Raw genomic sequence first — 26,320 nt, forward strand, 5'->3', positions numbered from 1 at the left:
TTTGTTGCACCGCCTCTAAGGCAAGTATATCCTTCCTTAGGTAAAGAGACCAAATCTGTACACAGTACTCCAGGTGAGGTCTCTCCAAAGCCCTGTACAATTGCAGCAAGACTTCCTTACTCTTCTACTCCAACCCCCTTGCAATAAAGGCCAACATACCATTTGCCTTCCTAATTGCTTGCTGCACCTGCATGTTAACTTTTTGTTTCTTGTACAAGGACACCCAAATCCCTCTGAACACCTACATTTAATAGTTTCACACCATTTAAAAAATATTCCATTTTTCTATTTTTTCTACTGTTGTGGGAAAATCACCACTCGGAGTCAGACTTAAAGATTCAACATGCAGTTTATTGGACAAAGTACTTTGGGAGAAGAACTGGACACTCCGCAGTGTACGCAGCCACCTTCTCAACTTCAAAATGGTTGTTGTGCTTTTTTATACCTTTCAAGTACAGACTTTCAGCAGCTATTACATTATTAGTCTTGATTAGTTTACACATTAGCCAATTAGGCCCCCACAGCAACAATTGACCTCCAAATCACATTAAAACAACTGTTATCACCTTCAGACAGTATGGGCTTTGTCTATTCAGTCTGGTTCTGTAGTTTTTATCAGCTCGTTGTGAAATGTCTTTTGTATTCCCAGACTGTAAGTCAGTTTTCTGAATATACAAACTCAGCATTTTAAATGTCTTTCCCACAGTCACAGAATCCATTTTGTTTAGTAGAGTCCATTTTGTTTAGTAGTCATATGTTATGTTTAAGCTTTTACTTAGGGTTAGTCTGGTCTGCACAAAGCGCATTTCAGTGTGGTCTCGGGGCAATGACCGCAGCCATGCACACAATAGTCACTTCATCTTTGCCTTTAACCCAACATCTTAAATTTTACCCTAACACCTACCAAAGTGATTATCCTCACATTTCCCCACAATATACTCCATCTGCCACCTTCTTGCCCACTCATTTAACCTGTCGCTATCCCTTTGAAGACCCTTTGCATCCTCCTCAAAGCTTACTTTTCCATCTAGCTTTGTATTGTCAGCAAACTTAGATACAATATACAATATAATAAGAGTCTAAATGGGGTAAAGGAGCAGAGGGATCTGGGCGTACAGATACACAAATCACTAAAAGTAGCCGCACAGGTTAATAGGGCCATTAAAAAAAGGCAAACCAAGCAGTGGGGTTCATTTCTAGAGGGATAGAATTAAAAAGCAGAGGAGTTATGTTAAATTTGTATAGAACCTTGGTTAGACCATACTTGGAGTACTGTGAATAGTTCTGGTCTCCAGATTATAAAAAGGATATAGGTGCACTGGAGAAGGTGCAAGAAAGATTTACAAGGATGATACCAGAACTAAGCGGTTATACCTATCAGGAAAGGCTGAACAGGCTGGGGCTCTTTTCTCTGGAAAAGAGAAGACCGAGGGCTGACCTGATAGAGGTCTTTAAGATTATGATAGGGTTCGATAGGGTAGACGTGGAGAAGATATTTCCATTTGCAGGGGAGACCTGAATTAGGGGCCATAAATATAAGATAGTCACTAATAAATCCAATAGGGAATTCAGGAGTACCTTCTTTACACAGAGTGTGGTGAGAATGTAGAACTCACTACCACAATGAGTAGTTGAGGCGACTACCATAGATGCATTTAGGGGAAAGCTAGATAAACATGAGGGAGAAAGGAATAGAAGGATATGCTGATAGGGTGAGGTGAAGTAGGGAGGGAGGAGGCTTGAGTGGAGCATAAACACGGGCATGGACCTGTTGGGCCGAATGGCCTGTTTCTGTGCTATACTTTCAATGTAATTCTATGCCAGTTGATGCACAATGTAGTATTCTGCTGCTAATCTGAAGATGTGTTTATGTGGTCTATCCGTTTTTTCATTCTTGGGTTGTGGGTGTTGTTGTCAAGGCCAGCATTTATTGCCCATCCCAAGTTGCCTTAGATGGTGGTGAGCAGCCTTCTTGAACCGCTGCAGTCCGTGTGGTGACGGTTCTCCCACAGTGTTGTTAGGGAGTTTCAGGATTTTGAGGTGATGCTGTTTTTGTTAGACAAGGGTATTAAGGATTATGGAACCAATGCGGAGAAATGGAGTTAAGATGTAGATCAGCCATGATCTAATTGAATGGCAGAACAAGTTTGAGGGGCTGAACGGCCTCCTCCTGTTCCTACATTCCTATTTTAAAATTGTTTCACAATTGTAACAAAGTGTGATGTCTGCACTATACGATAAGATTAGTGAACCTGCCCTCTGTGGCTCACAGTAAGTCTGAGGCTTTGTTATAGGCACTTTATACCAAGTAAAATAGACTGTTGGCATGTCTCCCTTTAAGGTAAGAAGGTAAACATTTACCTGAGGAAGGAGGAAGCCTCCGAAAGCTTGTGAATTTAAAATAAAATTGCTGGACTATAACTTGGTGTTGTAAAATTGTTTACAATAAGGTAAGGTGTAGTTGCTATGGAGACTAGGGGTTCATCACATGGGGAGAATAACCCAATCGGATGAAGTAGAATAAAATTTGTGAAAGTTGGAACAAATTTGACTGATGAAGTGCTACAAGAAGCAAGTTAACAGATTGTAAGATACCAGGAGACTGCGATCAGAGAATCAGAGAACATTTACAGCACAGGATGAGGCTATTCGGCCCATCGTGTCCGCGCCGGCCGAAAATAAGCCACTCAGCCTAATCCCACTTTCCAGCACTTGGTCCAATATCCGATAATGTATCCAAATATCCGAGCGGATTGTAACATTCCAACGGGTTGTAATATCCGAGCGGATTGTAACATACCAACGGGTTGTAATATCCGAGCGGATTGTAACATACCAACGGGTTGTAATATCCGAGCGGATTGTAACATACCAACGGGTTGTAATATCCGAGCGGATTGTAACATACCAACGGGTTGTAATATCCGAGCGGATTGTAACATACCAACGGGTTGTAATATCCGAGCGGATTGTAACATACCAACGGGTTGTAATATCCGAGCGGATTGTAACATACCAACGGGTTGTAATATCCGAGCGGATTGTAACATACCAACGGGTTGTAATATCCGAGCGGATTGTAACATACCAACGGGTTGTAATATCCGAGCGGATTGTAACATACCAACGGGTTGTAATATCCGAGCGGATTGTAACATACCAACGGGTTGTAATATCCGAGCGGATTGTAACATACCAACGGGTTGTAATATCCGAGCGGATTGTAACATACCAACGGGTTGTAATATCCGAGCGGATTGTAACATACCAACGGGTTGTAATATCCGAGCGGATTGTAACATACCAACGGGTTGTAATATCCGAGCGGATTGTAACATACCAACGGGTTGTAATATCCGAGCGGATTGTAACATACCAACGGGTTGTAATATCCGAGCGGATTGTAACATACCAACGGGTTGTAATATCCGAGCGGATTGTAACATACCAACGGGTTGTAATATCCGAGCGGATTGTAACATACCAACGGGTTGTAATATCCGAGCGGATTGTAACATTCCAACGGGTTGTAATATCCGAGCGGATTGTAACATACCAACGGGTTGTAATATCCGAGCGGATTGTAACATACCATTGCTGAGGGTGAGCCGAAGGTTTTATAGGAACCGGGTGTTAAGTCAGGAGCACAGGGAGGGCCCCGGACCCCCGCCCCCGGGAGCCCGGCCCAGACCCCCCCCCCCCCCCCCCCGGGAGCCCGGCCCAGACCCCCCCCCGCCCCCGGGAGCCCGGCCCAGACCCCCCCCCCCCCCCGGGAGCCCGGCCCAGACCCCCCCCCCCCCCCCCGGGAGCCCGGCCCAGACCCCCCCCCGCCCCCGGGAGCCCTCCTCAGACCCCCGGGAGCCCGGCCCAGACCCCGGGCCAACTGTTCACTGTTCCGGATTCCCGAGCGGGAACTCGGTTAATATTAAAACCTGAGACGGTGGAACATCCGGTGAACCGGCCCGTCAAACCTCAACAGCCCGCGGGAGGCCCCGAGTGAAAGGCGGGGCTGGGCACCGACTCCCGGGTCCCTCAATCCGCCTCAGCCGGCGGGGCCACGAAACAAGATCCTGAAGCTCAGCCCGCGATCGGGTCTCTGTCTCCCCGGGAGCCGGGGGCCGGGGTTCGGGAGCCGGGGGCCGGGAGTCGGGGTTCGGGTCTCTGTCTCCCCGGGAGCCGGGGTTCGGGGGCCGGGAGTCGGGTCTCTGTCTCCCCGCGGATTTCTCCGCCTTTTTGGGGTAAATGAGAATTATTTGAACATTTTGTTGGGTGATTTCCTGCGGCCGGAAGTTTCAGGGAACATCCCGCGGACGGAGAGTTTCTACACCTGAACCCGAGCAGGAAGTTCCGAGCGGCTGTGGGATCGGACTGTGCGGGGAGGCGGACCGTGGGATCGGACCGTGCGGGGAGGCGGACCGTGGGATCGGACTGTGCGGGGAGGCGGACCGTGGGATCGGACTGTGCGGGGAGGCGGACCGTGGGATCGGACCGTGCGGGGAGGCGGACCGTGGGATCGGACCGTGCGGGGAGGCGGACCGTGGGATCGGACCGTGCGGGGAGGCGGACCGTGGGATCGGACCGTGCGGGGAGGCGGACCGTGGGATCGGACTGTGCGGGGAGGCGGACCGTGGGATCGGACTGTGCGGGGAGGCGGACCGTGGGATCGGACCGTGCGGGGAGGCGGACCGTGGGATCGGACCGTGGGATCGGACTGTGCGGGGAGGCGGACCGTGGGATCGGACTGTGCGGGGAGGCGGACCGTGGGATCGGACCGTGGGATCGGACTGTGCGGGGAGGCGGACCGTGGGATCGGACTGTGCGGGTTCTAGTTTCTGGAGACTCGGAGCGAGCGGTTCGTCACTTTTTCCCGTGGTGGGGGTAAGTTTGATCGTAAAGTTTGATCGTAAGTAAGATCGATAACAGCGCGTTGCATGAGTTCGCGGGGAAAGAGTTACTTTTTCCTAAAAGTTCGTAATTAAGAAAAAAACAATGAAGGGGGCGGACACGGTCTGTGTGTAAAGGAATTAAGTTAAATTGTTGAAGTATAAAGACCGAAGCCCACACGATCTTGTCTTGGCTACAAAATTGTTCATAAACAAGTTTGTTCATATCTTTATTGGAAAGAAATTTCAGTGTTTGGCTAGTTTAATGTTGAACTGCATCAATCAAATGGAAAGTATTAACATTTGGACAAAGGTGTATCTATTAATACACTGAACATATTTATGTCCCTTGCCCTTTTTACAAAACCTTACTTTCTGTTGTCACATTTTTGTCTTTGGAGACCAGTTGGGTAAAACTGACTTAAGCCACGACTTATGAACTGACAGCTTTATTAACCAGTAAATGGATAAGTGAACAGAAGCATGGCACAAGATAGAGTTACAATTGTCATGATTTAACTATCTCTCCTCAAAAGGTAGAAACATAAACTGTTGCACTAAAAAATGTAAACTGAACTGGACACAGAATTCCCTTGATGTGGCAATTTGTTGCTGCTCATTTATGGAGTTTCTCTAACCTAATCTCTCTGATGACTTAAGATGAATGTAACATTTGAACAAGAAAGCTGAGATACTTTTCAAAAAATCACCAGGACAAACTGAATTTCAATGGTATCTCATCGTTTGTATTCCAGAATTGATGTGCAAGTTGTGCCCTACTTTGGTACGATTCATCCAAGACATCCAGAGGTTGGGTTTCTAATGTCCCTAGCACAGACTTGTTAAAGGCAAATCATCTCAGACAAACTTGATTGAAATGGCCCTTATCAAAGTCACAAATGACATCCTATGTGACTGTGACAATAGCAAACTATCCTACTTATCCTTCTCAACCTGTCCATTCTTATCTATCCAGTCCAAGCCAGAGAATCACCTGCAATGGCTTCTCTTCCCACTCCCATACTGTTAGCTCTGGAGACCCCCAAGGGTCTATCCTTGGCCCCTCCTATTTCTTATCTACATGCTGCCCCTCTGTGACATCATCCGAAAACACGTCAGATTCCACATGTACGCTGACGACACTCAGCTCGACCTCACAACCACCTCCCTCGACCCCTCCACTGTCTCTCATTTGTCACATTACTTGTCTGACATCCAGTTCTGGATGAGCAAAAATTACCTCCAACTAAATATTGGGAAGACCGAAGCCATTGTCTTCGGTCCCCGCCGCAAACTCCGTCCCCTCGCCACCGACTCCATCCCTCTCCCTGGCCACCGTCTGAGGCTGAACCAGACTGTTCGCAACCTTGGCGTCCTATTTGACCCTGAGCTGAGTTTCCGACCCCATATCCTCCCCATCACCAAGACTGTCCACTTCCACCTCCTGAACATCGCCCGTCTCCGCCCCTGCCTCAGCTCATCTGCTGCTGAAACCCTCATCCATGCCGTTTGTTACCTCCAGACATAGACTATTTCAATGCTCTCCTGGCCGGCCTCCCACCTCCTACCCTCCATAAATTTGAGCTCGTTCAAAACTCTTCTGCCTGTATCCTAACTCGCACCAAGTCTCGTTGTCCTGTCATCCCTGTGCTCGAGGCGTTGCCGGACCGGGAGCCAATGTAGGTCAGTGACCACAGGGGTGATGGGTGAACGGGACTTGGTTAGGATACGGGCAGCAGAGTAAACTAAATGGTACAATTTTAAAGGGGATGCAGGAACAGAGACACCTGGGGGTTCACGTACTCAAATCTTTGAAGGTGGCAGGACAAGTTGAAAAAAGCAGATGGGAGTCTGGGCTTTATAAACAATTACTGGTTAGGCCTCAGCTGGAGTATTGTGTCCAATTTTAGGTACCACACTTTAGGAAGGATGTTAAGGCCTTGGAGAGGATGAAGAGGAGATTCACTAGAATTGTTCCAGGGATGAGGGACTTCAGTTATGCGGCGAGACTGGAGAAGCTGGGGCTGTTCTTCTTAGAGTAGAGAAGGTTAAGAGGAGATTTGATAGAGGTGTTCAAAATCATGAAGGGTTTTGATAGAGTAAATAAGGAGAAACTGTTTCCAGTGGCAGAAGGGTCGGTAATTAGAGGACACAGATTTAAGATAATTGGCAAAAGAACCAGAGGCAGATGAGGAGAAATTTTTACGCAGTGAGTTGTTATGATCTGGAATGCACTGCCGGAAAGGGCAGTGGAAGCAGATTCAATAATAACTTTCAAAAGAAAACTGAATAAATACTTGAAGGGAAAAAATTTGCAGGGCGATGGGGAAAGAGCATGAGAATGGGACTCATTGGATAGCTCTTACAAAGAGCTGGCACAGGCACGATGAGCCGAATGACGACCTCCTGTGCTGTGATTCTAAGGTATATGAGGTATGTCCAGGCTCTGCCCAGCTTCCTGTAGTGATCTTCCCTGTTTTATGACTGGGGACGGAGTTTGCGGCGGGGACCGAAGACAATGGCTTCGGTCTTCCCAATATTTAGTTGGAGGTACTTTTTGCTCATCCAGAACTGGATGTCAGACAAGTAATGTGACAAATGAGAGACAGTGGAGGGGTCGAGGGAGGTGGTTGTGAGGTAGAGCTGAATATTGATGGAAACCTTGCTTTGCTTCCAGACTTAAATCATACCATATTTTACCTTTTCATGGTTTCATGTTATAATAACTCATTTCTGTTTGTAAATCAAACTTTTGTCTTGTTTTCTGTATGTATTTCTTTGAAAACATTTACATTTTTTTAAATGTAGTTTGATAAAATCAAACATTATAGGTAATGAAGTATGCTGTCTGGTTTGCTTCTTTGTGTAGTTTTAACGCTAATCTCTTCATCTTAACAATATTTAAATTATTGCACCCCTTACTAACAGAAAGAAAAAAAAGATTTTTCCTTTATAAAATGCTTTATCACTTCACTCAGGACATGACACAATGCTTCAAATAGAATGAATTGCTTTCGAGATCAGTCACCATTGTTATTTAGGAGAGCAGGGTAACCATTCTACCCACAGCAATGTCTTACAAACAGTGATAAGAGATAATGCAGATAAATGAAGGTGAACCCCATGACCTGTTAGCTGCACACAGTTGATTGGCTGCACGTAGCTATGGATCTCCAAAGGCCACCGCACACCTCTGCTTATAGTTGATTGTGGTTCTTTTATTCGCTTTGCTCACTTCTCTATAGTTTCCTGCACTGCGTTCCTGCTGCTGTGGTTTACAATCTGCTGTCCCCTTCAATCTTTATTCTTCTACTAGTTCTTTGTCTCTATTCCTGACAACTGCATCAGGTTTTAACAGGGACCCTCATTTAGCACCTGTGTCACTACCTCTAAAGACACTGACCCATTCAGATGCAGACCTAGATGCTGCATTCTGAGACAAATGGAACTTATTAAAGCAAAGAAATAGGAAGTATAATCAAATAGAATATAAAAAAGTTAAGGAATTGGTTAGAAAAACTAAAATAGAAAATGAAATTAAGATTGTGGAAGTATAAAGCACATTGTGAAAGGCTTTTATAAATATATTTTTGGAGCAACCGGGGTGAGGGAAACAGTAGGACCTGAAAAGTCCCATGGACGACACAGCATCAAGTGACCGATATTCTAAACTACTTCTGCGTGTGAATGTGTGTGTTCACAGAGGAAACCATGAGCCCCCTTTCCAATACAGAGATGGGAATTCTGGGGAGGGCAAGGGTGTGTTAAGAATGTTAGAAATTACAATTCAGAAGGTAACCAACAGGTTGAGAGCACTCAAAGAGGATAAAGAATGCAGCCCAGATGGACGGCATACGAGCATGCGTAAGGAAATGGCGAATGACATCAGTCACAAACTATCAGGCATTTTTAGGAATTCATTAGAAACGAAAATAGCACTGAAGAATTAGAGAAGGACAAACATTCATAAAAAGGGGTTTAAAGATAACTCTGGAAACTACATCCAGTGGATTTGACATCTGTAGTAAACGTTGGGAAGCACCTAGAGGAATAGATACATTTAAGGGGCAGTGAGATAAGTACATGAGGGAGAGAGGAATAGAAGGATGTGCAGATCGGGTTAGATGAAATAAGGTGGGAGGGGGCCCGTGTGGAGCATAAATACCAGCATAGACCAGTTGGGCCAAATGGCCTGTTTCTGTACTGTAACATTCCATATGATTCATAGAATCTTTTGCCAATTACCAGAAATCTATGTCCTCTGGTTACCAACCCTTCTGCCACTGGAAAAAGTTTCTCCTTATTTACCCTATCAAAGCCCTTCATGGTTTTGAACACCTCTATCAAATCTCTTCCTTACGCATGCTCGTATGCCGTCCATCTGGGCTGCATTCTTTATCCTCTTTTAGTGCTCTCAACCTGTTGTTTACCTTCTGAATTGTAGTTTCTAACATTCTCTGTCTTTCTCTTCCTTTCGGATGTTTCTCTCTCTCTCTCTCTCTCTCTCTGTCTTTTGTTCTGGCCGTTTGTGTATTCGGTGGTCCTGTAGGTAACATCACTCTGTCTGAACACTTTGATTGCCTTGACAACGGGCAGTTGGAAAGATTATCTGTAATCACCAGGTATTGTTCTCTGACTATAAATGCGGCAACCTTCCATGGAATCCGAATCCCACACTCACCTGACGAAGGAGAAAGCCTCTGAAAGCTTGTGATTTTCAAATAAAACAGTTGGACTATAACCTGGTGTTGTCAGATTCCTTACATTTGTCAACCCTAGTCCATCACCGGCATCTCCACATCAAATCTCTTCTTAACGTTCTTTGCTCTAAGGAGAACAACCCCAACATCACCAGTCTCTTCATGCAACTGAAGTCCCTCATCCCTGGTAAATCGAGTAAATCTCTTCTGCACCCTCTCTAAGGCCTTGACATCCTTCCGAAAGTGTGGTGCCCAGAATTGAACACAATACTCCAGCTGAGGCCTGACCAGTGTTTTAGCATAACTTCCTTGCTTTTGTACTCTGTGCCTCTATTAGTAAAGCCCAGGATCCCATATGCTTTTTTAACAGCCTTCTCAACTTGTCCTGCCACCTTCAAAGATTTGTTTACATACACCCCCTCCTCCCCACTGTCTATCTCTGTTCCTACACCCCCTTTAAAATTGTACCATTTAGTTTATATTGACTCTCCTCATTCTTTCTATCAAAATGTTTCACTTCGTACTTTTCTGTGTTAAATTTCATCTGCCATGTGTCTGCCCAGTTCACCAATCTGTCTATGTCCTCCTGAAGTCTGTTACTATCCTCCTCACTATTTACTACATTTCTGGGTTTCATGTCATCTGCAGACTTTGAAATTATGTCCTGTACATCCAAGTTCCAACTCATTAATATATATAAAAAAGAGCAGTGGTCCTAATACTGACCCCTGGGGAACACCACAGTATACTTCCCTCCCTTCTGAAAAATTACCGTTCACCACTATTCTCTCCTTTCTGTCCCTTAGCCAATTTTGTATCCATGCTGGCACTGATCCTTTAATCCCATGGGCTTCAATTTTGCAAACAAGTCTATTATGTGGTACTTCATCAATTCTTTGTAATTCTATGTAATATGGATTAATTAGGGGGAATTACCATGGCTTTTTAGAAAGGAGGCCAGATCTAGAAAATATATTTGGCTTCTTTGAGAAGATAATGAACCTAGTGGATAAAAGGAACTGAGTGGATGTTATATTTTTTGATTTTCACAAAGTGTTTGACAGTTTCATACTGGAAATTGGCCAGCAAGGTCATAAAAGGTCAGAGGCCACTGGGAGAGGGACGTTTCTGGGGTGGATCAGAAATTCGTTCAATCAGAGGAAGCAAAGAGTAGTTATACATGGAGCTGCTACAAATGGGAGGAAAATGGTTAGTGGGATGTCTTGGGTCCATGCTGGAGCCTGATGTACAATGCTTGTTTACATTGTACATCGTTTAGAAGTGGTGGCAGAAACACTGCTGTTAAAGGTTGCTAACAATACAAAACTGGTGGTACAGCTGCAAATAACTGGGAAGAAGCAAACCAAATATAGAGGGAATCAAGATTAATTGGGCTGACAAGTGGCAGATATAATTAAACGTAGACAACTTGCACTTACAGTGACTTTAATGCAATCATTGTCCTGAGACAATTTACATAGGAAAGCACGAATATTGAGAGGGAGTAGAATAGGTTAGGGGATTTGACCAAAAACACGGTCGAACAGAGAGGTTTTCAGGAGACTTTAAAGGTGGGCAATGTAAAGAGTTTTAGGGAGGGATTTCCGGAGAGTAGGGTGAGATGACTGAAGGCTCATCCTGACAGCAGAAGGAGGAGGGATGTTCAGGAAGCAGAGGACTGGAGTTTGGGCTGTAGGGTTGGGAGGCTGCAGAGGTAAGGACAGGTGAGGACACGGAGGGGTTTGTAGACAAGAATGGGGAATTTGAATTTGAATTTGAATGGGGCTAAAGGCTGACAAATCCCCAGGGCCTGATAATCTACATCCCAGAGTATTAAAGGAAGTGGCCCTGGAAATAGTGGATGCATTGGTGATCATCTTCCAAAATTCTATAGACTCTGGAACAGTTCCTACAGATTGGAGGGTGGCAAATGTAACCCCACTATTTAAAAAAGGAGAGAGAAAAAACAGGGAATTACAGACCAGTTAGCCTAACATCAGTAGTGGGGAAAATGCTAGAGTCTATTATAAAAGATGTGATAACAGAACACTTGGAGGGCATTAACGGGATTGGACAAAGTCAGCATGGGTTTATGAAAGGGAAATCATGCTTTGATAAGGTCCCACACAAGAGGTTAGTGTGCAAAATTAAAGCACATGGGATTGGGGAGAATATACTGGCATAGATTGAGAACTGGTTGACAGACAGGAAACAGAGAGTAGGAATAAACGGGTCTTTTTCCAGGTGGCAGGCAGCGACTAGTGGGGTACCGCAGGGATCAGTGCTTGGGCCCCAGCTATTCACAATATATATCAATGATTTGGATGAGGGAACTAAATGTAACATTTCCAAGTTTGCAGACGACACAAAGCTGGGGTGGAATGTGAGCTGTGAGGTGGTTGCAAAGAGGCTCCAATGTGATTTAGACAAGTTGGATGAGTGGGCAAGAACAAGGCAGATGCAGTATAATGTGGATAAATGTGAGGTTATCCACTTTGGTTGTAAAAACAGAAAGGCAGATTATTATCTGAATGGTGAGAGATTGGGAAAAGGGGAGGTGCAACGAGACCTGGGTGTCCTTGTACACCAGTTGTTGAAAGCGAGCATTCAGGTGCAGCAAGCAGTTAGGAAGGCAAATGGTATGTTGGCCTTCATTGCAAGAGGATTTGAGTACAGGAGCAGGGATGTCTTACTGCAGTTATACAGGGCCTTGGTGAGACCACATCTGGAGTATTGTGTGCAGTTTTGGTGTCCTTATCTGAGGAAGGATGTCCTTGCCATGGAGGGAGTGCAACGAAGGTTTACCAGACTGATTCCTGGGATGGCAGGACTGATGTATGAGGAGAGATTGGGTGGACTAGGCCTATATTCACTAGAGTTTAGAAGAATGAAAGGTGATCTCATCGAAACATATAAAATTCTAACAGGACTAGACAGACTAGATGCAGCGAGGATGTTCCCGATGGCTGGGGAGTCCAGAACCAGAGGTCACAGTCTCAGGATACGGGGTATGCCATTTAGAACTGAGATGAGGAGAAATTTTTTCACTGAGGGTGGTGAACCTTTTTTTTTTATTCGTTCATGGGATGTGGGCGTCGCTGGCGAGGCCGGCATTTATTGCCCATCCCTAATTGCCCTTGAGAAGATGGTGGTGAGCCGCCTTCTTGAACCGCTGCAGTCCGTATGGTGAAGGTTCTCCCACAGTGCTGTTAGGAAGGGAGTTCCAGGATTTTGACCCAGCGACGATGAAGGAACAGTGATATATTTCCAAGTCGGGATGGTGTGTGACTTGGAGGGGAACGTGCAGGTGGTGTTGTTCCCATGTGCCTGCTGCTCTTGTCCTTCTAGGTGGTAGAGGTCGCTGGTTTGGGAGGTGCTGTCGAAGAAGCCTTGGCGAGTTGCTGCAGTGCATCCTGTGGATGGTACACACTGCAGCCACAGTGCGCCGGTGGTGAAGGGAGTGAATGTTTAGGGTGGTGGATGGGGTGCCGATCAAGCGGGCTGCTTTATCTTGGATGGTGTCGAGCTTTTTGAGTGTTGTTGGAGCTGCACTCATCCAAGCAAGTGGAGAATATTCCATCACACTCCTGACTTGTGCCTTGTCGATGGTGGAAAGGCTTTGTGGAGTCAGGAGGTGAGTCACTCACTGCAGAATACCCAGCCTCTGACCTGCTCTCGTAGCCACAGTATTTATATGGCTGGTCCAGTTATGTTTCTGGTCAATGGTGACCCCCAGGATGTTGATGGTGGGGGATTCGGCGATGGTAATGCCGTTGAATGTCATGGGGAGGTGGTTAGACTCTCTCTTGTTGGAGATGGTCATTGCCTGGCACTTATCTGGCGCGAATGTTACTTGCCACTTATGAGCCCAAGCCTGGATGTTGTCCAGGTCTTGCTGCATGCGGGCTCGGACTGCTTCGTTATTTGAGGGGTTGCGAATGGAACTGAACACTGTGCAGTCATCAGCGAACATCCCCATTTGTGACCTTATGATGGAGGGAAGGTCATTGATGAAGCAGCTGAAGATGGTTGGGCCTAGGACACTGTGGAACCTGTGGAATTCTCTACCACAGAAGGCAGTGGAGGCCAAGTCATTAGATGTATTCAAGAAGGAGATAGATATATTTCTTAATGCTAAAGGGATCAAGGGACATGGGGAAAAACAGGAATAGGGTACTGAGTTAGAGGATCAGCCATGATTATTTTGAATGGTGGAGCAGGCCCGAAGGGCTGAATGGCCTACTCTTACTCCTATTTTCTATGTTTCTATATTTCAGTGCGTTGTGGGTCCTGGAGTGCTGGAGTTTCGCAGAAAGTTTTTGTAGGATGGAGCTTGGGAGGGGATTGGTGAATTTGAGTCTTAAGGTGACAAAAGCGTAGGTAAGGGTTAGTTGGTGTTCGTGGTGAGGGTGAGTGGAGGTTGGCAGTGATCTGGAGATGGGAGTAAGTGACCTGGGTAATGGAGCTCAGTTCAGGGTGAAATAGGACACCCGGGTTATGCAACCTCTAGTTCAGCCTGAGTGAGCCGCTGGGGAGGGAGATGGAGTGGAGAACAAGGGGCTTTTGGCAGGAGTCAAATAAGATGACTCTTGTATGCTTTTTTTAACTGCTTTCTCAACCTGCCCTGCCACCTTCAACAATTTGTGCACACATACCCCCAAATCTCTCTGTTCCTGCAAGCCTTTTAGAATTGTGCACTTTTGTTTATATTGCCCCTCCTCGTTCTTCCTACCAAAATGTATCATTTTGCATTTTTCTGCGTTAAATTTCATCTGCTACGTGTCCGCCCATTCTACCAGCCTGTCTATATCCTCTTGAAGTCTGTCACTATCCTCCTCACTGTTCACTACACTTTTAAGTTTTGTGTCGTCTGATTTTGAAATTTGCCTTGTATGCCCAAGTCCAAGTCGTTAATATATATCAAGAAAAGCAGTGGTCCCAGCACCGACCCCTGGGGAACAACACTATATGTGTTCCTTCAATCCGAAAAACAACCATTCACCACTACTCTCTGTTTCCTGCTACTTAGCCAGTTTTGTATCCATGCTGTCATTACCCCCTTTATTTTATGGGCTTGAACCTTGATGACAAGCCTATTATATGGCTCTTTATCAAATGCCTTTTGAAAGCTCATATACACCACATCAACCGCATTGCCCTCATCAAAAAACTCAATCAAGTTAGTTGAACACGATTTGCCTTTAACAAATCTGTGCTGGCTTTCCTTAATTAATTCTCAATTGTCCAAGTGACTGCTAATTTTGTCTTGGATTATCGTTTCTAAAAGCTTCCCCACCACCGAGGTTAAACTGACTGGCCTATAGTTGCTGAGTTTATCCTTACACCCTTTTTTGTACAAGGGTGTAACATTTGCAATTCTCCAGTCCTCTGGCACCACCCCTGTATCTAAGGATGATTGGAAGATTATGGCCAGTACCTCCGCAATTTCCACCCTTACTTTCCTCTGCAACCTTGGATGCAACTGGACCGGGTGACTTATCTACTTTAAGTACAGCCAGCCTTTCTAGTACCTCCTCTTTATCAATTTTTAGCCCATCCAGTATCTCAATTACCTCTTCCTCTACTTTGGCAGCATCTTCTTGGTAAAGACAGATGCAAAGTGCTCATTTAGTACCTCAGCCATGCCCTCTGCTTCCATGAGTAGATCTTTTTGGTCCCTAATCGGCCCCACTCATCCTCTTACTACCCGTTTACTGTTTACAGCCTATAGAAGACTTTTGGATTCCCTTTTATCTTGGCCGTCAGTCTATTCTCATACTCTCTTTTTGCCCCTCTTATTTCCTTTTTCACTTCCCCTCTGAACTTTCTGTATTTAGCCTGGTTCTCACTTGTGTTATCAACCAGACATCTGTCGTACTCCCCTTTTTTCTGCTTCATCTTACTCTCTACCTCTTTTGTCATCCAGGGAGTTCTGGCTTTAGTTGCTCTCCTTTCTCCCTCGTGTGAACGTACCTAGACTGTACCCAAACCATCTCCTCCTTAAAGGCCGCCCATTGTTCAATTACAATTTTGCCTGCTAATCTTTGATTCTATTTTACCCGGGCCAGATCTGTTCTCATCCCACTGAAATTGGTCCTCCTCCAATTGAGTATTTTTACTTTAGAGTGGTCTTTGTCCTTTTCCATAGCTTTTCTAAACCTTATGATACTATGATTGCTGTTCCCTAAATGTTCTCCCACTGAAACTTGCTTCACTTGGACTGCCTCATTCCCCAGAACCAAATCTAACAATGACTCCTTCCTCGTTTGGCCGGAAACGTACTGGTCAAGAAAGTTCTCCTGAACGGTCTTAAAAATTCCTCCCCCTCTTTGCCCCTCATATTATTACTATCCCAGTCTATATTAGGATAGTTGAAATCCCCTGTTATCACTACTCTATGGTTTTTGCACCTCTGTAATTTCCCAGTTAATTTGCTCCTCTATATCCTTCCCACTAGTTGGTGGCCTATAGAATACACCCAGTAGTGTAATGGCACCTCTATTGTTTCTTAACTATAACCAAATAGATTCTGTCCTTGAATCCTCTAGGACATCCTCTCTCTCCAGCATTGCAATATTGTCCTTAATCAATACTACCACCACCCCTCCCTTCTTTCCTTCTCTACCTTTCCTGAACACCTTGTACCCAAGAATATTTCGTACCCAATCCTGCCCTTTTTTGAGCCAGGTCTCCGTTATCGCCATGACATCATATTCCCATGTGACTAATTGCGCCTACAGCTCACCAACCTTGTTTAATACACTTCGTGCGTTTACACACATGCACTGTAAATCTACCTTAGATCTTCTCTCTTAGTCTGATCCCACCTAATACCATACTATTTCTTACTCTAGTGCTATTTTTCTCCCCCGATCCTTTGTGCACCTTGTTTCTCCTTTCCAATGGTACATCCTGGTGCCCATCCCCCTGTCAAATTAGTTTAAACTCCCCCCCCCCCCCCCCCCCCCTCCCCCTCCACCGCCCAACAGTACTAGCGAACCTTCCTGCAAGGACATTGGTCCCAGCTCAGTTGAGGTGCAACCCGTCCGGCCTGTGCAGGTTCCACCTTCCCCAGAACTGGTCCCAATTCCCCAGGAATCTAAAGCCCTCCCTCCTGCAGCATCTCTCCAGCCACGCATTCATCTGCTCTATCCTCCTATTTTTATTCTCGCTAGCGTGAGGCACCGGGAGTAATCCGGAGATTACTACCTTTTGAGGTCCTGTTTATTAATCTCTTTCCTAACTCCTTAAAATCTGCCTGCAGGACCTCATCCCTCTTTCTACCTATGTCATTGGTACTGATATGGACCACGACCTCTGGCTGTTTACCCTCCCCCTCCAGGATGTTCTGCAGCCGCTCAGTGACATCCTTCACCCTGGCACCAGGGCGCAACATATCATCCTGGAATCGCGTCTGCGGCCGCAGAAATGCCTGTCTGCTCCCCTAATTATAGAATCCCCTATCACTATTGCTCTCTTGATCTTTCTGCTCCCCCCCTGTACAGCTGAGCCACCCATCGTGATGTGGACTTGGCTCTGGATGTACTCCCCAGGGGAACCCTTTCCCTCACAGGTATTCAAATACTGGTTAGAGAGCGAGATGCCCGCAGGGGACTCCTGCACTGCCAGCCTAGTCCTCCTTGTCTGTCTGGCGGTCACCCAGTCCCCCTCTGCCTGCACTCTCTTAAACTGCGGGGTGACCACCTCTTGAAATGTGCTATCCATGTAGCTCTCAGCCTCGTGGATGCACTGCAGTGATGCCAGCTGTTGCTCAAGCTCCAAAACCCGGAGCTCGAGCTCCTCCAGCTGATGATACTTCCTGCACCAGTGGTTGTCCAGGACAAGGGAAGTGCATTCTATGGTCCATCTAGTTCGTCCTCTACTATCCTGGGAGTCACATGATACAATGTTAATAGAGTTGTTGACCAATCACAGCAATCAATCTCTATCAATTAGTCGCCAACAGACCCAGACATGAGGCGAAGAAACCTCCAGTGGTGGAGAACTTTGGGAACCCTAGGTCCAAAGTCACCTGTTCCTCACAAGCATGTTACACTTACCACACGTCAAGTCTCAAATTACTCAAATACTGGGTCCCCAACTCTTTACAATCTATATTAACGATTTGGAGGAGGGGACCGAGTGCAACATATCAAAATTTGCAGATGATACAAAGATGGGAGGGAAAGTAGAGAGTGAGGAGGACATAAAAAACCTGCAAGGGGATATAGACAGGCTGGGTGAGTGGGCGGAGATTTGGCAGATGCAATATAATATTGGAAAATGTGAGGTTATGCACTTTGGCAGGAAAAATCAGAGAGCAAGTTATTTTCTTAATGGCGAGAGACTGGAAAGTACTGCAGTACAAAGGGATCTGGGGGTCCTAGTGCAAGAAAATCAAAAAGTTGGTATGCAGGTGCAGCAGGTGATCAAGAAAGCCAACGGAATGTTGGCTTTTATTGCTAGGGGGATAGAATATAAAAACAAGGAGGTATTGCTGCAGTTATATAAGGTATTGGTGAGACCGCACCTGGAATACTGCATACAGTTTTGGTCTCCATACTTAAGAAAAGACATACTTGCTCTCGAGGCAGTACAAAGAAGGTTCACTCGGTTAATCCCGGGGATGAGGGGGCGGACATATGAGGAGAGGTTGAGTAGATTGGGACTCTACTCATTGGAGTTCAGAAGAATGAGAGGCGATCTTATTGAAACATATAAGATTGTGAAGGGTCTTGATCGGGTGGATGCAGTAAGGATGTTCCCAAAGATGGGTGAAACTAGAACTAGGGGGCATAATCTTAGAATAAGGGGCTGCTCTTTCAAAACTGAGATGAGGAGAAACTTCTTCACTCAGAGGGTGGTCGGTCTGTGGAATTTGCTGCCCCAGGAAGCTGTGGAAGCTACATCATTAGATAAATTTAAAACAGAAATAGACAGTTTCCTAGAAGTAAAGGGAATTAGGGGTTATGGGGAGCGGGCAGGAAATTGGACATGAAGCTGAGTTCGGATCGGTCAATGCCCTGTGGGTGGCGGAGAGGGCCCAGGGGCTATGTGGCCGGGTCCTGCTCCGACTTCTTGTGTTCTTTAGATTTGTGGTTGGGATCAGATCAGCCATGATCTTATTGAATGGCGGAGCAGGCTCGAGGGGCCAATTGGCCTACTCCTGCTCCAATTTCTTATGTTCTTATACCAAAATATTATTTGCTGAAAGAAATCTATCTAATTTGAATGAATTAACACTAACTGCTTCCACCGTCTCCCCGGGGAGCCTGTTCCACAGATTGACCTCTCGCTTACTGGAAATGTTGTTTACGCAGATTAGTTTTAATTTACTCTCCTTCAAGCGCAGGCCGTGTCCTCTGGTTCTACTGTTCTGGACAAGATGAAATAGCTTGTCATGATCGACATTATCTAGTTCCTATAGGATCCTAAAAGCAGCAATTATATCACCTCTCTGGACTTTAGAAGAATGAGAGGTGATTGCATTGAAACGTATAAAATTCTTAGCGGGCTTGACAGGGTGGATGCTGAGAGGCTGTTTCCTCTGGCTGGAGAGTCTAGAACTAGAAGTCATAGACTCAAGATAAGGGGTCGGCCATTTAGGACCGAGATGAGGAAAAATTTCTTCACTCACTTCAATCTTTGGAATTCTCCACCCCAGAGGGCTGTAGATGCTCAGTCATTGAGTATATTTAAGACTGAGATCGATGGATACTTGGACACCAAGGGAATCAAGGCATATGGGATAGGGGGGAAAGTGGAGTTGAGGTAGAAGATCAGCCATGATCTTATTGAATGGCAGAGCAGGCTCGAGGGGCTGTATGGCCTATTCCTGCTCCTATTTCTTACGTTCTCAGCCTCCTCTTTTCTAGTCAGAACATGGCCAATGTGTATAATCGCTCCTCATAATCCAATCCCTCCATGCCCTCAATTTGTATGGTTTCTCTTCTGTATCCTTTCAATAGCTGCAATATCCTTTTTGTACTGTGGTGACCAGAACTGTACACAGTATTCTAAGTGTGGTCGCACCAATGATATATAAAGTAGCTGAATTACCTCACTATTTTGGCTCAATATTGACCTTTAAATACATCCCAACATCTGATTTGCTTTACTTACTGCCACCGAGCATTGTTGTGGTAGTTTCAATTTGTTGTCAATCTGGACCCCCAGATCTTTTTCATTTTCCGTACACAAAATGGAAGTGGGCTAATTGTTATGTTTTTGGGTTTTTACACAAGATATGCTACTTGGTTCAGCGTCAGTCACCATTCCTGTAAGCAAGCCAAAGTGAATCTTTATATGCCCAGTATCCAGGTAAATGTAGTGAGACCCATGGATCAAACACAGAACTATTTCCACTGTATTTCAGTTTACAAGAGAATATCATGTGCTGTCATGTGATTTGTTTGTTGTCAGTTAACAGATGAATATACATTGTATCATCGTAGGGACTGCACAGGAGGAGGCCATTTGGCCCATCATGCATGTGCCGGCTCTTTGAAAGAGCTATCCAATTAGTCCCATTCCCCTGCTCTTTCCCCATATTTTCCCTTTGAGAATTTATCTAATTCCCCTTTGAAAGTTATTATTGAATCTGCTTCCACCGCCCTTTCGGGCAGTGCATTCCAGATCATATAAACTCGCTGCATAAAACAGTGTTTCCTCATGTCGCCTCTGGCTCTTTTGCTGCTCACCTTAAATCTCTGTCCTCTGGTTACAGATCCTTCTGCCACTGGAAACAGTTTCTCCTTATTTACTCTATCAGATTTTGAACGCCTCTATCAAATCTCCCCTTAACATTCTCTGTTTAAGAACAACTCCAGCTTCTTCAGTCTCTCCACATAAATGAAGTCGCTGGTACCATTCTAGTAAATCTCCTCTGCACCCTCTCTAAGGCCGTGACATCTTTCCTAAAGTGTGGGACCCAGAATTGAACACAATACTCCAGCTGAGGCCTAACCAGTATTTTATAAAGGTTTAGTATAACTTCCTTGCTTTTGTACTCTATGCCTCTATTAATAAAGCCCAGTATCCCATATGCTTTATTAACAGCCTTCTCAACTTGTCCTGCCACCTTTGAAGGTTTATGTACATACATCCCCAGGCCTCTCTGTTCCTACACCCCCTTTAAAATTGCACCATTTAGTTTATATTGCCTCGCCTCATTCTTCCTACCAAAATGTATCACTTCCTACTTCTCTGTGTTAAATTTCATCTGCCACGTGTCTGCCCATTTCACCAGTCTGTCTCTGTCCTCCTGAAGTCTGTTACTATCCTGCACATTGTTTAATACATTTCTGAGTTTCGTGTCATCTGCAAACTTTGAAATTATGCCCAGCATACCCAAGTCCAGGTCATTAATATATATCAAAAAGAGCAGTGGTCCTAATACTGACCCCTGGGGAACACCACAATATACTTCCCTCCAGTCTGAAAAACAACCATTCATCACTACTCTCTGTCTTCTGTCCCTTAGCTAATTTTGTATCCACGCTGCCACTGTCCCTTTAATCCCATGGGCTTTAATTTTGCTAACAAGTCTATTATGTGGTACTTTATCAAATGCCTTTTGAAAGTCCATATAGACAACATCAACCGCACTCCCCTCATCAACCCTCTCCGTTACTTCATCAAAGAACTCAATCAAGTTCATGAAACACGATTTTCCTTTAATAAGTCCATGCTGACTTTCATTTATTGGCCGATAATTTCCCAAGTGGCAATTAATTTTCTTCTGGATTATTGTCTCTAAAAGTTTCCCCACCACCGACGTTAGGCTGACTGGCCTGTAATTACCGGGTTTATCCCTCTTTTGTTTTTTGAACAGGGGTGTAACATTTGCAATTCTCCAGTCCTTTGGCACCGTCCCCGTATCTAAGGATGATTGGAAGATTGAGGCCAGAACCTCTGCAATTTCTACCCTCACTTCCCTCAGTAACCGAGGATGCCTCCCATCTGAATTGGGTGACTTTTCTACTTTGAGTACTGCCAATCTTTTAAGTACCTCCTCTTTATCTAATGTTATCCTATCCAATATCGCTACTACCTCCCCTTTTACTGCTACAGTGGCAGCATCCTCTTCTCTAGTGAAGACAGATCCAAAGTATTTATTTAGCACCTCAGCCATGCCCTCTGCCTCCACAAGAAGATCTTTTTTGTCCCTAACCAGTCCCACCCTTCCTTTGACTACGCTTTTACTATTTATATTCTTATAAAAGACTTTTGGGTTCCCTTTTATGTTAGCCGCTAATCTATTCTTATAATCTCTCTTTGCTCCTCTTATTCCCTTTTTTAGATCTTCTCTGTACTTTTTGTATTCAGTCTGGTTCTCTACAGTATTATGAACCTTACATTCAGCATAAGCCTCCTTGTGTTTCATTTTAAAACAATTTTAAATAACTGTTAGCTAACATGGCAGGACAGCTGGGGCCCATTGCATACACATCCTGTGCCATGTGGGAACTCCAGAACACTTTGTGTGTTCTGGAAAACCACATGTGCAGGAAGTGCCGTCAACTGCTCGAGCTCGAGCTCAAAGTTTCTGAGCTTGAGGGGGCGGCTGGCGTCATCACAGTGCATACGGGAAGCTGAGAGTTTCGTGGACAGCACCTTTCAGGAGGTGGTCACCCCGCAGCTACAGAGAGTTCAGGCGGAGAGGGAGTAGGTGACCAGACAGACTAGGAGGAACAGGCAGGCAGTGCAGGTTTCTCCTGGGAGTGTGGCACTCACAAACTGGTATTCAGTGTTGAATAACAGTGAGGGTGATGCTACCTCAGGGGAGTGCAGACAGAAGCCAATCCATGGCACCGTGGGAGACGCAGCTGCATAGAGGGGCACAAGAAAGTGTAGGAATGCAGTTGTTATAGGGGATTCGATAGTCAGGAGGATAGACAGGCGTTTGTGCAACCGCAGACGTGAGTCTCGTATGGTGTGTTGTGCCCATGTTGGAACCAATGACATAGGTAGGAAAAGGTCCTATAGGCAGAATTTCAGGAACTAGGAAAAAGATTAAAGAACAGGATCTCAAAGGTGGTAATCTCTCGATTATGCCCAGTGCCACATGCTAGTGAGTACAGAAACAAGAAGATAGTGCAGGTGAATGTGCGACTGGGAAAGTGGTGCAGGAGGGAGGGCTTCAGATTCCTGGGGCATTGGGACCAGTTCTTGGGCAGGAGGGACCAAGCTGGACGGGTTACACCGAAACGGGGCTGGGATCAATGTCCTCCTGAGGAGGTTGACTGGTGCTGTGGGGGAGGGTTTAACCTAATTTGGCAGGGAGAGAGGCACCAAGACGCAGCAGCAGAGAGGAGATACAAGGAGTATAGGAAACTAGGAGGAACAAACAACAACAGAACAAGGAGTAGTGTTGAAACTATGGGAATTAGATGGAGGAGAAAAGCAAAATAGACTAGCATGGTGTTGGAATGCATGTGTGTGAATGCGAGGAGTGTTACAAATAAGGTTGACGAGCTACAGGCACAAGTTGCCACATGGGGTTAAGATATGGTGGTTATAACAGAAACATGGCTTAAACATGGGCAGGAATGGGAACTAAATATTCCTGGCTGCAATGTATTCAGGAGGGATAGGGAAAGAAAAAAGACAGGAGGAGGGATGGGATGGCAGTATTGATCAAGGATAATATTACAGTTCTGCAGAGGGACGATATACTGGAGAGTTCAAAGACTGAATCTATTTGATTAGAGCTAAGGAACAGAAAAGGAGCTGTTTCATTGCCGGGTGTTCACTATAGACTCCCAAATAGTGAGAAGCAGATAGAGGAGCAAATCTGTAGGCAAATTTCAGAGAAATGTAAAAATAATAGAGCAGTAATAGTAGGGGACTTCAATTACCCGAATATAGATTGGGGGAAAAAACATGTAAAGGGCAAGGAGGGTGAAGAATTCCTAAAATGTGTACAGGAGAACTTTTTAATCAGTATGTTTCTAGCCCAACGAGGAAGGAAGCAATGCTGGATCTAGTTCTGGGGAATAAAGTAGGGCAAGTGGAGTGTGTTTCAGTGGGGGAGCATTTTGGTAATAGTGATCATAATATAATTAGGCTTAAATTAGTTATGGAAAGGGACAAAGAAAAATCAAAGGTGAAAACACCCAACTGGAAGAGGGCCAATTTCAGTGATATTGGCTTTGGTCTCCTTACCTAAGGAAGGATATATTTGCCTTAGAGGGGGTGCAGCAAAGGTTCATTAGATTGATTCCTGGGATAAGAAGGTTGTCCTCTGAGGAGAGATTGAATAGAATGGGCCTATATTCTCGGGAGTTTAGAAGAATGAGAGGTGATCTCATTGAAACGTATAAAACTCTTAGAGGGCTTGACAGGGTAGATGCTGAGAGGCTGCTTCCCCTGGCTGGAGAGTCTAGAACTAGGGGGCATTGTCTCAAGATAATGGGTCGGCCATTTAGGACCGAGATGAGGAAAAATGTCTTCACTCAGAGGATTGTGAATCTTTGGAATTCTCTACCCCAGAGGGCTGTGGATGCTCAGTTGTGGAGAATATTCAAGACTGAGATCGATAGATTTTTGGACATCAAGTGAATCAAGGGATATGGGGATAGGGCAGGAAAGTGGAGCTGAGGTAGAAGATCAACCATGATCTTATTGAATGGCGGAGCAGGCTCAAGGGGCCGTATGACCTACCCCTCCTATTTCTTAAGTTCTTATGATTTGAGAAGGGATCTAGCATAGGTGGAATGGAATCAAACATTGGGCAAGAAAAGAGTAAATGAGTAAAGGCAGGCCTTCAAGGTGGAGATAGTTCAGGTACAAACCATAAGGAGGAAAGATGGGGCATCCAAAATTAGAGCTCCCTGGATGACAAAGGAAATAGAGGTTAAAATAAAACAGAGAAAGGAGGTTTACGACAAATGTCAGGCACAGAATACAATTGAAAACCAGGCAGAATACAGAGAACGCAGGGAGGAATTGGCAAAGGATATAAGAAGGGCAAAGAGAGAGTATGAGAAAAGATTAGCAGGTAATATAAAAGGAAACCCAAAAATCTTTTATGAACTATAAAACGTAAACGGATAGTTAAAGGAATGGTGGGGCCGATTAGGGACAAAAAAGGTAATCTTGTGGAGGCAGAGGGCATGACTGAGGTACATGAATGCGGACTTTGCATCTGTCATCACAAAAGAAGAGGATGAAGATAATATTGCAGTAGAGTAGGAGGGAGTAGAGATATTGGATAGGATACAAATAGATAGAAAGAAGCTGCTACATAGGTTGGCATTACTCAAAGTTAATAAATCAGCGGACCTGATGGGATGCATCCTAGGTTGCTGAATGAAGCTAAACTGGAGATAGCAGAAGCTCTGACCACAATCTTTCATTCCTCCTTAGATATGGGAATGGTGCCAAAGGACTGGAGGATTGCAAATTGTACATCCCTGTTCAAAAAAGGGGAGAGGGATAAACCTGGTGGTGAATGAATGTTTTTCTGACTAGGCAGAAGTATGCAGTGGGGTCCCCCAGGAGTTGCTATTAGGACCATTGCTTTTCTTGTTGTATATAAATGACCTATACTTGGGTCTAGGGAGTACAATTTAGAAGTTTGAGAATGATACAAAACTTGGCAATGTAGTAAATAGTGAGCAGGATAGTAGCAGACTTCAGGAAGACATAGACAGACTGGTGAAATGAGCAGACACATGGCAGATGCAATTTAATGGGGGTAAGTGTGAAATGAGAGAGGCAGTATAATCATTGAAGGTGGGAGGGCAAGTTGATAAGGCAGTTAAGAAAGCATATGGGATACTGGCTTTGTAAATAGGGGCATTGAATACAAAAACAAGGAAGTTACTACACACTTAGGGTACGGTAGCATAGTGGCTTTGTTACTGGACGAGTAATCCAGTCATGAGTTCAAATCCCGCCATGGCAGCTGGGGAATTTAAATTCAATTAATTAAATAAAATCTGGAATTAAAAAATACTAGTATCAGTAATGGTGGCCATGAAACTACCGGATTGTCGTAAAAACCCATCTGGTTCACTAATGTCCTTTAGGGAAGGAAACCTGCCATCCTTACCCCGTCTGGCCTACATGTGACTCCAGACCCACAGCAATGTGGTTGATTCTTAATCGCCCTCTGAAATGGCCTAGCAAGCCACTCAGTTGTAAAATCTAGCTACGAAAAGCCATAATAAGAATAAAACTGGACAGACCACCCGGCATCGGACCACTAGGCACCAGAAACGACAAAGGCAAACCAAGCCCAGTCGACCCTGCAGAGTCCTTCTCACGAACATCTGGGGACTTGTGCCAAAATTGGGAGAGCTGTCAAGCAACAGCCTGACATAGCCATACTCACAGAATCATAACTTTCAGCCAATGTCCCAAACTCTTCCATCACCATCCCTGGGTATGTCCTGTCCCACCGGCAGGACAGACCTACAGAGGTGGCGGTACAGTGATATACAGTGAGGTGGGAGTGGCCCTGGGAATCATCAACATTGATTCCGGACCCCATGAAATCTCATGGCATCAGGTCAAACATGGACAAGGAAACCTCTTGCTGATTACCACCTACCGCCCTCCCTCAGCTGATGAATCGGTCCTCCTCCATGTTGAACACCACTTGGAGGAAGCACTGAGGGTAGCAAGGGCACAGAATGTACTCTGGGTGGGGGACTTCAAAGTCTATCACCAAGAGTGACTCGGTAGCACCACTACTGACCGAGCTGGCCGAGACCTGAAGGACATAGCTGC

At 45.2% G+C, this 26,320-nt stretch overlaps 1 protein-coding gene across 5 annotated transcripts in view; it reads left to right on the forward strand.

Moving 5' to 3' along the window:
- Positions 1-3,850: 3,850 nt before the first annotated feature.
- The window catches only part of cracr2aa (calcium release activated channel regulator 2Aa), a 205,020-nt gene continuing 182,550 nt past the window's right edge, over positions 3,851-26,320 (forward strand). For 4 of the 5 annotated variants that reach the window (XR_010966159.1, XM_067999165.1, XM_067999167.1 and 1 more), the window contains exon 1: positions 3,851-4,238. The gene's annotated coding sequence lies outside the window, so the exon portion shown is untranslated. Of the gene's footprint in view, positions 4,239-4,714; positions 4,879-26,320 lie in introns of those variants that run through there. The other variant, XM_067999166.1, reaches the window with a different exon arrangement.

The sequence above is a fragment of the Heptranchias perlo genome, chromosome 18 (assembly GCF_035084215.1).
Source record: "Heptranchias perlo isolate sHepPer1 chromosome 18, sHepPer1.hap1, whole genome shotgun sequence".
Lineage (NCBI taxonomy): Eukaryota > Metazoa > Chordata > Chondrichthyes > Hexanchiformes > Hexanchidae > Heptranchias > Heptranchias perlo.